We start from the raw sequence: 9,252 nt of genomic DNA, 5'->3' as shown, positions 1-9,252 counted from the left end.
AAGAGAGGAGGTCTCGCTGCCCCGGCGGGTCTCGAACCCGCGGGCTCAGGCGATTCGCTCACCTCCGTCTCCCCAAGGCGCGGGGTGACAGGCTGGGCCACCGAGCCCGGCATTTTCTTAATCCGCCTCTGGCCGGAGCTGCCGTCGGGGCGCTCGTTGCGACGGCCGTCCAGTGCTCGTGGAGCTCAGCCAAGACAACATCCAAGCTCTGGAGCGCTTCGAAAAGTGAGCTCTTGTCGGTCCAGACGTGCAGCTCCCGCGCAGGCTCTGGAATCACCAGGCACGTCCGCCAGCCCGGCCGCTTCGTGGATTTTAAAATGTCCCCCCCCCATGTGATCCCCGAGGTACAAAATGGCTTTGCCCTTGGCGCCCAACAGATCACAGATTGTATCAGAAGAGCCTCCCGAGTAGACGATGCCATGCTGCGGTTTTCGTGTCCACCTGGCGCAGGACTGTGCCTTCTCCGAAAAAGCGTGGTTTATGTGCATCCACCAAGATCAAGTCAGAGTAGGACTGCCATGGCCCATGGGAGCTCCCGGGCTTGGGGCAATGTGGGAAATCAAACAGGTAAGTCATAATTTTGTCTGTGTATTTGTAGTCACTGTTGGTGGCAAGAAATACTTTCCCCACTTCCTTCGGCCGGCTCAGAAGCAGAGGCAGCTTTCCATCTTTGACGACATACTTCTCAAGATTTCCCACTGTCCTTTCCTTAAGAGAGCCCTGGTAGTGAACCCAGTCGACGGCATCTCTCACGTCCTGGAACATGCTCCGGGAGGACACGAAGAGGCCTCCATCTCTGAATCCTGTATCACAACTGGTGTGTCTGGGACATTTAGTAAAAAAGTCTACGAGGCAGGCCAACAGGTAGGTCTCCGGCAGGTTGAACAGTGTGTTCATAATGTAAAACCTTTCCATGTCATCTTGTTGGATACATTTATTTGGATACTGCTCTCTAGCTTCTGGTCCCCTTAGGAAGTTAAATCCATGTGCACAGACCAGGAGGTTTCCATAGGCACCGACTTTCAAAAGATTCCCACACAGCGTGTCAAAGACAAGTCCCCTGGTAGGGAAGGTGGAGTCGTAGGCCAAGCTGAGCAGCTCCTGAGGATAGCCAACAGAAACCAGTCTCTCCACCGTAAGCTCAAAGCCCAGGGACTCGGACTCTGGGGACTTGTGCACAGCCAAAGTGTAATCCACATCAAAACCAGAACACTTGATTTTTTCCCACTGCTAAACTTCGGTTCACAAACACCGGATGGTAGGCTTCTCCACGATACTTTTTCAGGCCATGCTTATCCATATTGGCGGGCAGATCTGCGGCATTCTGTAACCGATCACTCCAGGAGGTTGCCATTTTATTTTAATTGTATGCTGAATTCAGCCCCGAGCAACTCATAGCATGTACTTCTATAGAAAGAATAAATATTTGAACACTGTACTACAAAATTTTTCGGAAATATAATTGTACTTTCCTAGTAATTGGAGTAACAGAACTTTAAATGATGAGACTATATTTTCATTTTTGAATTAGTACACAACTTGGAAAGATTATAATGTCCAGTCCTGGAAAGGTGAAATAAGGTGTGCATTTTCTTTCAAAGTGTGTTTTCTCATGAATTACTTGGGTCAGCTTACATTAGTGCCTGCTCTCTGTAGGACAAAGAGGACAAGTTTTAGAAATCTTAAAAATACTCTTGACACAGTAACTTCACTTTTAGAAAGTTGGTTTAATAAATCATCAGCAATATATATATACAAAGTTTAGTGAAATAGTATTTACTTCAGCATTATTTATAATATAATTGAAGTAACCACAAATCCAACAAGAGAATAAGGATCAAACTAATTATAACATAGCTATATGATGGAATATTATGCTATATATTTACTAGAGAAAAGTGTTCATGGTATATATTTAAATAATAGAAAATTTCAAATATATATGCAGTGCATTTCCTTTTTTTCCCTTTTTTCTTTTTTTGAGTTGGAGTCTCACTCTGTCACCCAGGCTAGAACACAGTGGCGAGATCTCAGTTCACTATATCCTTGACCATCTGGGCTCAGGTGATCCTTCTGCCTCAGCCTCCAAATTAGCTGGGACTACAGGTGTGTATCACAGTGCGTGCCAAGTTGGTTTTGAACTCCTGGGCTCAAGTAATCCTCTCTCCTCGGCCTACCAGAGAGCAGAGATTACAGGTGTGAGCCACCCTGCCCGGCTCTTTTAATATTTTTATGCTTCCTTTTTCCTTGAGGAAAAAATCATACATACACAGCCCTCCGCAGACAAATATATGGGTGAAATGCCAAAACTCCTCCCCCTTTTGCTTCCATATTTCAAAGTTTAGTAAAGTTGGGGGAATATTAGGGACTAGAATAATAGGAAGAAAGGAAGGTTAAGAATTTGTTAAAACTGGTGTTTTCTTTTGCCCATGCCAGCTCTGGCATGCCGACTTTTCCTTTTCTCCCTTCTTTCGTTAATAAATTTTGTTTGAAAATTTCAAACAAACAAACAAAATAATTTGTTAAAACTTGCCAAAAACACCAGATAAAATGCATAATAGAGTTTTCAAGTTCACTTGCCATGTTTTCGACTCAAGAAGTACTAGTTAGCTCTTTTAAAAATTTGTCACATCCCTTTGTAGTTTTCAGGTCTTTTCAGGCATTTTTAAGATTTTAAAAATTTCTTTAAATTTACCTAACCTAATTATTTTACAGTATGTATGATAGTTCCAATATATGAAGCCTTTTGAATCTGTTTCAATTGTCTCTTATTTCTCTGGTTTTGTGTTCTTGTTTCCTTGCATGTGGGTGATCTTGTATGCCTGGGTATCCAAGCCCAGTGATGAAGGTTTCTTGTAATTTTTTTTTTTTTTTTTTTTTGAGTTGGAGTCTCACTCCGTTGCCCAACCTGGAGTGCAGGGGCACGCTCACAGTCACCCCAGCATCAACCTGCTGGGCTCCGGCGATCCTTCCACCTCAGCCTTCCAAGTAGCTGGAACTACAGGTGGGCTCTGCCACGCCCGGCTAATTTTTGCTTTATTGTAGAGACGAGGTCTCACCAAGTTGCCCGAGCGAGTCTCGAACCCGCGGGCTCAGGCAATCCACTCTCCTTGGCCTCCCAAAGTGCTGGGATGACAGGCTGAGCCACCGAGCCCGGCCTCTTGTAATTCCCAAACTGTTAGCATCCATCCAGTTTACTCTTTTTCTGCACTAACTTAAATAAGAAGTTGTGGTGTTTGTCACACTTCCTGCTTGGGCAGGCAGTGGCTTTGACTTCAGTGGCCCTCATTCCAAGAGTGGGCTGAAACCCCATCTACGGACAAATGCCTCCAGGGTAAAAGCAATCTTGCAAGCTGGCCTTAACTTCTACATTTTTTTTTTTAGATTTTGGCCTGGTAATTTTTATACAAATCATCATTCATATATATATATATGAGTAGATTTGTAGCTGTCCTCAGCAGGAGAATTGGTCTTAGACCTAGTCCAACATATTAGAAATGGAGGTCCTTCCTTTCAGCACAGAGACCAGGGGTTGTTGCTAGAGCCTGGGGCAGGAAAGAGGAGTGACTGGAAATGACTATGAGAACATTTTTTAGGGTGATGCAAACGTTCTAAAACTACATTGTGATCATGGTTGCACAACTGTATACATTTGCTAAAATGCATTGATCTGTGCACTTAAAACGGTAAGTCTGGTGGCATATGAGTTACACCCCACTAAAGCTCTTTAAGGGAGAAACTCAGAGGTGATCATCCAGTTTGGTCTCAGGAAGGAGACCTCTTCCCAGGGAGCCCCAGGCCAGAGCAGAGGAGAAATGATGACTTGGCATGCTTGGGCAGAGAAAGTGCTGGAGGCGGCATCTCTTTCGTAAGCCCTGCCTTTGAGTGGGATGGAGGGAGACCCGGCATTCCACTCGTGCTTCTTGTGAGGACTCGGAGTGCAGCTGAGCAACGGCCGATGGCATCACCGTGGCGAGGCCCGTGTTGGGCACATGGGGAGGCCACAGCGTGGCCAACTGAGGCAGAGGCCATTTGGAGAAAGCAGAGTGCCTGCCAGGGCTGAGGTGGGAGGTTTGGGTGAAAAGCAACAACCACCCGGCATGCTGAGAGAACAGACCATGGGCTGCACAAGCTGAACATTCTAGAAACAGATGTAGTAAGGACAGAAGCTGATTAGTTGGCTGTGGCACACATCCTACACCTCCTCTCCATCTGGCTCACCACCACAGATGGGTGGGAGAGCCCGCCCCTCCAGCCCCTGGGCACAGTGGACTTTACTTTGTTCTTGCAAAAGAGGAAGACAGTCCTCTTGAGGGACGGTTGACAACCCTGATAGATCGGTTGGACTTTGAGTTGGCTGAGCAGTTTCGTGAAGGGGACTTGCAAATTAAAGATCGTTTGGAACCAGAAGAGCGTGATTCACCTCTAACGGGCATTGAACATTCTGTCCCCTCCCCACCTCCAGCCATATGCCTGAAGGGCCTGTCGGGCAGACACTCAGCACATGTGTAGAGAAAGAAAAACTCTTCACTCTTGTTATCCATCTGAGCTTTGGTGTGCGAACTTGACCTTACCCCCACTGCATCAGCTATCATCTCTTAATGACCACACTCAAATTTTCCCTGTGGGGCGACGGTTGCCAAATGATAAGCCTGTGAATATGTATACGCAAGAGGTGGTTTTGTCTCTTTTAGGTGAAAAAGCCTCATGGTTCTGTGTGAAGATTTGCACCCTGTTTGTTTTCTTTGTCAATACGAGTGTGTCTCACCTCTCCTTAAAAGAGAGCGTCAGACAAAACCGAGGAAGATGGGTGCAGATTTTCAACCGTGTGTGTGGGGATTGTTTCTAGTTCCCCTGGTTTCAGCAAAGTTGTTCAGCTCTCTATCCTGGAATTATCATGCTCACTTCTAGACTCTAAGACCTATTTCCATTGTTTCTAGTGCTTTCTGTCCTTCTTGCCCTCCCAGCCCGGTCCAGATGTTCCCTTCCTACTAGACTCAGCACATGAGGGGGACCCTGCCCAAAAAAACCCCAGAATCTATTTATAAAAAATTGTGTATTTATTCTTACATGTTTAAACTTCAGTCAACTTCCAAGTACTCTCCATTGGATGCAATGCACCTATCGATAAATTCTAACAGTCTGTAAATTTAGACAACGTCAGAGTGGCCGTATTCATTGTAAGTTGTGTAGCGTGCCGTTTTTTGGTGAGTGTATTGTCACTCACTGTGTGGCAATCATGGGATTTCTATTTTGAGCCCAGTCAGACGTTGTTGCTATAATTGCTGGAATCCATTCCTAGTAGAGTTGCCAGATTTAGCAGGTAAAATACAGAATGCCCAGTTAAATATGAATTTCAGATAAACAAGTAATATTTTAGTATGAGCATATCCCAAATATAGCACGGATCATACTTACACTTAAAGAAGCATTGTTTATCTGAAATGCAGATGTAATGGAACATCTATAATTTATCTGGCAACTATAATTACTAACCTGAACTTCCTGCCTGCTTATCTCGCAGTGCTGTTTTCCACCTTTCCCAAATCCAAATCAAGCGACTTTAGCCTGGCCAGCCTGGCCTGTGCTTTGGTACTGATTTAATTTACCACTAGAGGGATTATTTCACTTTTGTTTTTGGCTGTTTGTAGGAAGTAAAGCCAAAAGGTAAGAATGATTAAACAAGAACCCTTGCTTTCCCCTGCCTCCAGTGACACCAAGGGCAGAGCACACACAGCTCATTAAGACCTCACTCCATGAGGGAGCTTGGGATAACGAATCGCTTTTCCTGGTCTCAGCCATCTACCCACTCACATGAAGCTCCAGATGGCCTGCTGTGGGGCATGCCTCCAGGGCTCTGCTTAGGGGGAACCAGCGCCAAGGGCTGCGTTTGTTTCTCTTGTCTAATGACAAAGCCATTTGGTGGAGACATTTTTGGGATTTTCAGCAGTGAACATTCCTAGGTTGGGGATTTGAGTTGAAACCTGCATGGCTGCGGAATATCTAACATCCAATCTCTTGGCTTTATACGATGTCAGGCTTTGTGTATTGTTGTCCACTGAGACTTGAATAAAATGTTTTTGCCCATAAATGACAGTTCCACAAATTACTTTCAAGTTTATCTATGCAGTGGTAGTAATTATTCTGCTGAAGATTATACCAAAAATGTGTTTGTTCGGATATATTTTATTTCCTTTGGGCTTTAATTCTCCTTAGTTAATAGGTTGTGCTTGCACTTCTGATGTTAATCCCGGAATGAAGTATTGTCCGTTGATGTATGTTCGAGTCACTTTGTCTAACAAGATGCTTCACTTTACCCCAAATGTTCAAGAGGCGGGCTACTGGGTTTCAAAGGCCATTTGTTTTTCAGTTTTTCTGTTTGCCTCATACACTATTCCTGACTTTGATTTTCTAAAGATAAGTAGAACTTTGTGAGGAAATTGCATTCTTAGAATTGTTAGACTAAAGTGAAGGGCAAACATTTATAAAGAGAGTAAATATTAACAGAACAGGCAGCATGGTGTAGAGCTTAGATTAAATAGCATTTGGTTTGCTTTGTTCTCTTACCTTTCAAATTCTGCTTCCTCAGAGGCGCCATATGGAAGATCCACTATTGTGTCTGTCGGGCTAGTAAGAGAGAAAATGTACCTTTTGAAGAATTTCAGGTACTCAGTGTTTATGTCCTCAAGGCTATTTTATCCCAGCTCAAATAACCGTAATCATGGTAAAAATTAAAAATATTGTTAATTTTGAAGCACTCACTATGGACTAGGTGGGTTTTGAATAACATTCTACTGGTTCTTCCTGTTCGTGGAGACTGGAAGCATGTTGTCCAAATTCTTCCACTGGGCTGTAAATGGTTCCAGGTCACTGGCCATCTCGGAATCCCTAGTATCTAAGCATCGTGCCCACCTCAATGTATTTTTCAGGAAGTAGAGAATAAATAAGTGAACAAGTGAATGAAAGGACTATTTTTTTTACTTAAAATGTTAGCAAGAAGAATATAATATTTACTGGATCATTTATATCATTTTGTCAATTTTTGATGATATTTTAGAATTGTTTATATTTATTTTATTTTTCTTTCTTTTTACTATATAATTTGATATGTACACAAAATAAAGCATGATGTCATGGCTAATCATGACCCACCATCCAAGACATCCTAGATCATTATCAGTGACTTTTACCCACTTATGTGTTCCTTCCTCACCCGCTCTCCTCCCACTATAAAGACTGTTCTGAAAATTCTATCATCCCACCATGTTTTTCTGAATATATTTTTACATATGTATGTATGTCTAAAGAATATGTTGTTTAGCTTTGCTGTGAGCTTTATAAAATATGGAATCATACTATACAAAGTCTGCTGAAATGTTCTTTTTCGCTTAGCGCTATATTTCTAAAATTCATCTATATTGTTGCATACAACTGTAGTTCATTCTTTTTTATTATTGTACGATATCCCACTGTGTGAATAAGCTACAGTTTATTATTTCACTTTTCTCCTGTCAATGGACTTTTGGGGTTTGATTGTCCACCTTTTGGCTAGTATTAAGTCATGCTGTCAGCATTCTTGGACATGTCTTCTTGCAGGTATGCTAGAATCTCTGTCAGGCATGGACCTAAAATTAGAATTGCTGGGAAGAAGGTTATCTGATTGTTCAACATTACAAGGTAATGCCAAATGATTTAAGACGGCCATCATCTTATATCTTGGGTGAACCAGAATCGAGGATCCAAAGTCAACCTCATTCCAACTTCTTACCTTGTTTTCCATTCAATGTTAGGTCCCAGACACTGTGTATCTGTTAAAGAGCATATTCCAGGTAAGTCGACATCTTACTAATCAGAACAGAGTGTTCCTGATGACAGTATATGGTCTCTAAAGCATACCTATTGGGCTTGGTCTTTGAGAGATGTTTCTGGAAACCAAAGTCTAAACTCTGTGCTGGTTGCAACAATATAGAGTATTATAATGAGAACAGTACTAAAGACTTTGTAATTCCGAAGAGCTACTCTTTACCTATCCCCTTGAGAGAAGAATTATTCTGAGAAAAAAGTGGAAAACAATACTTTCACCTCTTCTGCTGGTGTGGAGAAAACCTTGATACAGAGTGGACTGAATGTGCCTAGTTAATTATTTTTGTTTTGTACAATTTATCCTTCTCCAGGTTGTAGGCTTGTCCATATTTACGTTGCAGGAAATACAACGAAAATCTTAGTTTAGTGTGTTTTATTGCTAAAAGTGTATTTGATCCACATATACTCTAAGATAAAAATATTTGTACAGTTAATTATACCTATAAGATCATATCTTTATAGACATCTTGGTGCAGTTGTTACCTATTGGAAATTTTAGACTAGAGAAAAATCTATATACTTTAGGTAAGTTTACATCTGACCTAAAAGTATTCTGATCCATTTGACAGATTACTTTCCAATAGATTCCAGTTGTAATCCAGATTCTTAAATTGCCCACACCGTTCAAATTCAGGCACAAAGCTGCAGAATATAGGCCTACTATCCTAGAAAGACCAGAAAATAGGCCTACTCTGTAAGAAACTACCGATTTTCTGCTTGTATGCAGAGGTTAGTCCCTCAAGTGCCATGTTTATGCTTTTGAACTGATCAAACTATTGATCTTTTGTTTGAAATTTAAGTTGTTAAATTTCATACTCTCATCATTTGGAAGAGGTAATAGGGCTGAATAAATGACAATCACGCAGTCTTAAAAAAATGCTTATTCAGCACGTACCAACATGATTTGTCCCTGCATGGGAACCAGCAGAAGAGAATTCAGTCCATTTTGTCCAATGGAGCTGTCATGAAATTGATATTGTAATAGATGATGAACTTCATAGGGCAGAACATTAAATGCTGAGTGAAAATTGTAATAATTTTGGGAGAGAACTATCTGTTGAGCAACTTATTTCTCTCTGTATTTATTTTATTTTATTTTTTTTTCCATTAATCAGTATTTTTTATTATGGTTTTGTGGGGTACAGTTAAGGGTTAGGTGTACAATGACGTTTCATTCAGGCACCCTGTAGATAAGAAGTGTTTTCCCATCCCCCGACAGATATTTGCTACTGTTAATCCCATCCCCCTCCCCCCCATAGTTTCCCAGTACCATCCGTCATTTTCTCATAGTATGGCATTGGATGTTCAAGGTCCATTATATGAGTGAGAACATGTGATATTCGGATTTTTGTTTTTGTGAGAGGTCACTCAGTATTATAGACTCTAGTG

At 41.9% G+C, this 9,252-nt stretch overlaps 1 pseudogene across 1 annotated transcript in view; it reads right to left on the bottom strand.

Annotated features, from left to right (window-relative positions):
- Nucleotides 1-1,354, bottom strand: part of LOC103257881 — a 1,931-nt pseudogene extending 577 nt beyond the window's left edge. The window contains exon 1 of the transcript XR_002481831.1: nucleotides 102-1,354. The product of XR_002481831.1 is annotated as a cytosolic purine 5'-nucleotidase pseudogene (transcript). The remainder of the gene's footprint in view (nucleotides 1-101) is intronic.
- Between the last annotated feature and the right edge of the window lie 7,898 nt (nucleotides 1,355-9,252).

Source organism: Carlito syrichta, unplaced genomic scaffold (genome assembly GCF_000164805.1).
Source record: "Carlito syrichta isolate Samal-C Ts95f unplaced genomic scaffold, Tarsius_syrichta-2.0.1 Scaffold82254, whole genome shotgun sequence".
Classification (NCBI taxonomy): domain Eukaryota; kingdom Metazoa; phylum Chordata; class Mammalia; order Primates; family Tarsiidae; genus Carlito; species Carlito syrichta.
Note: the sequence above shows the minus strand (reverse complement) of the source record. Positions and strands in the feature narration are given on the sequence as shown.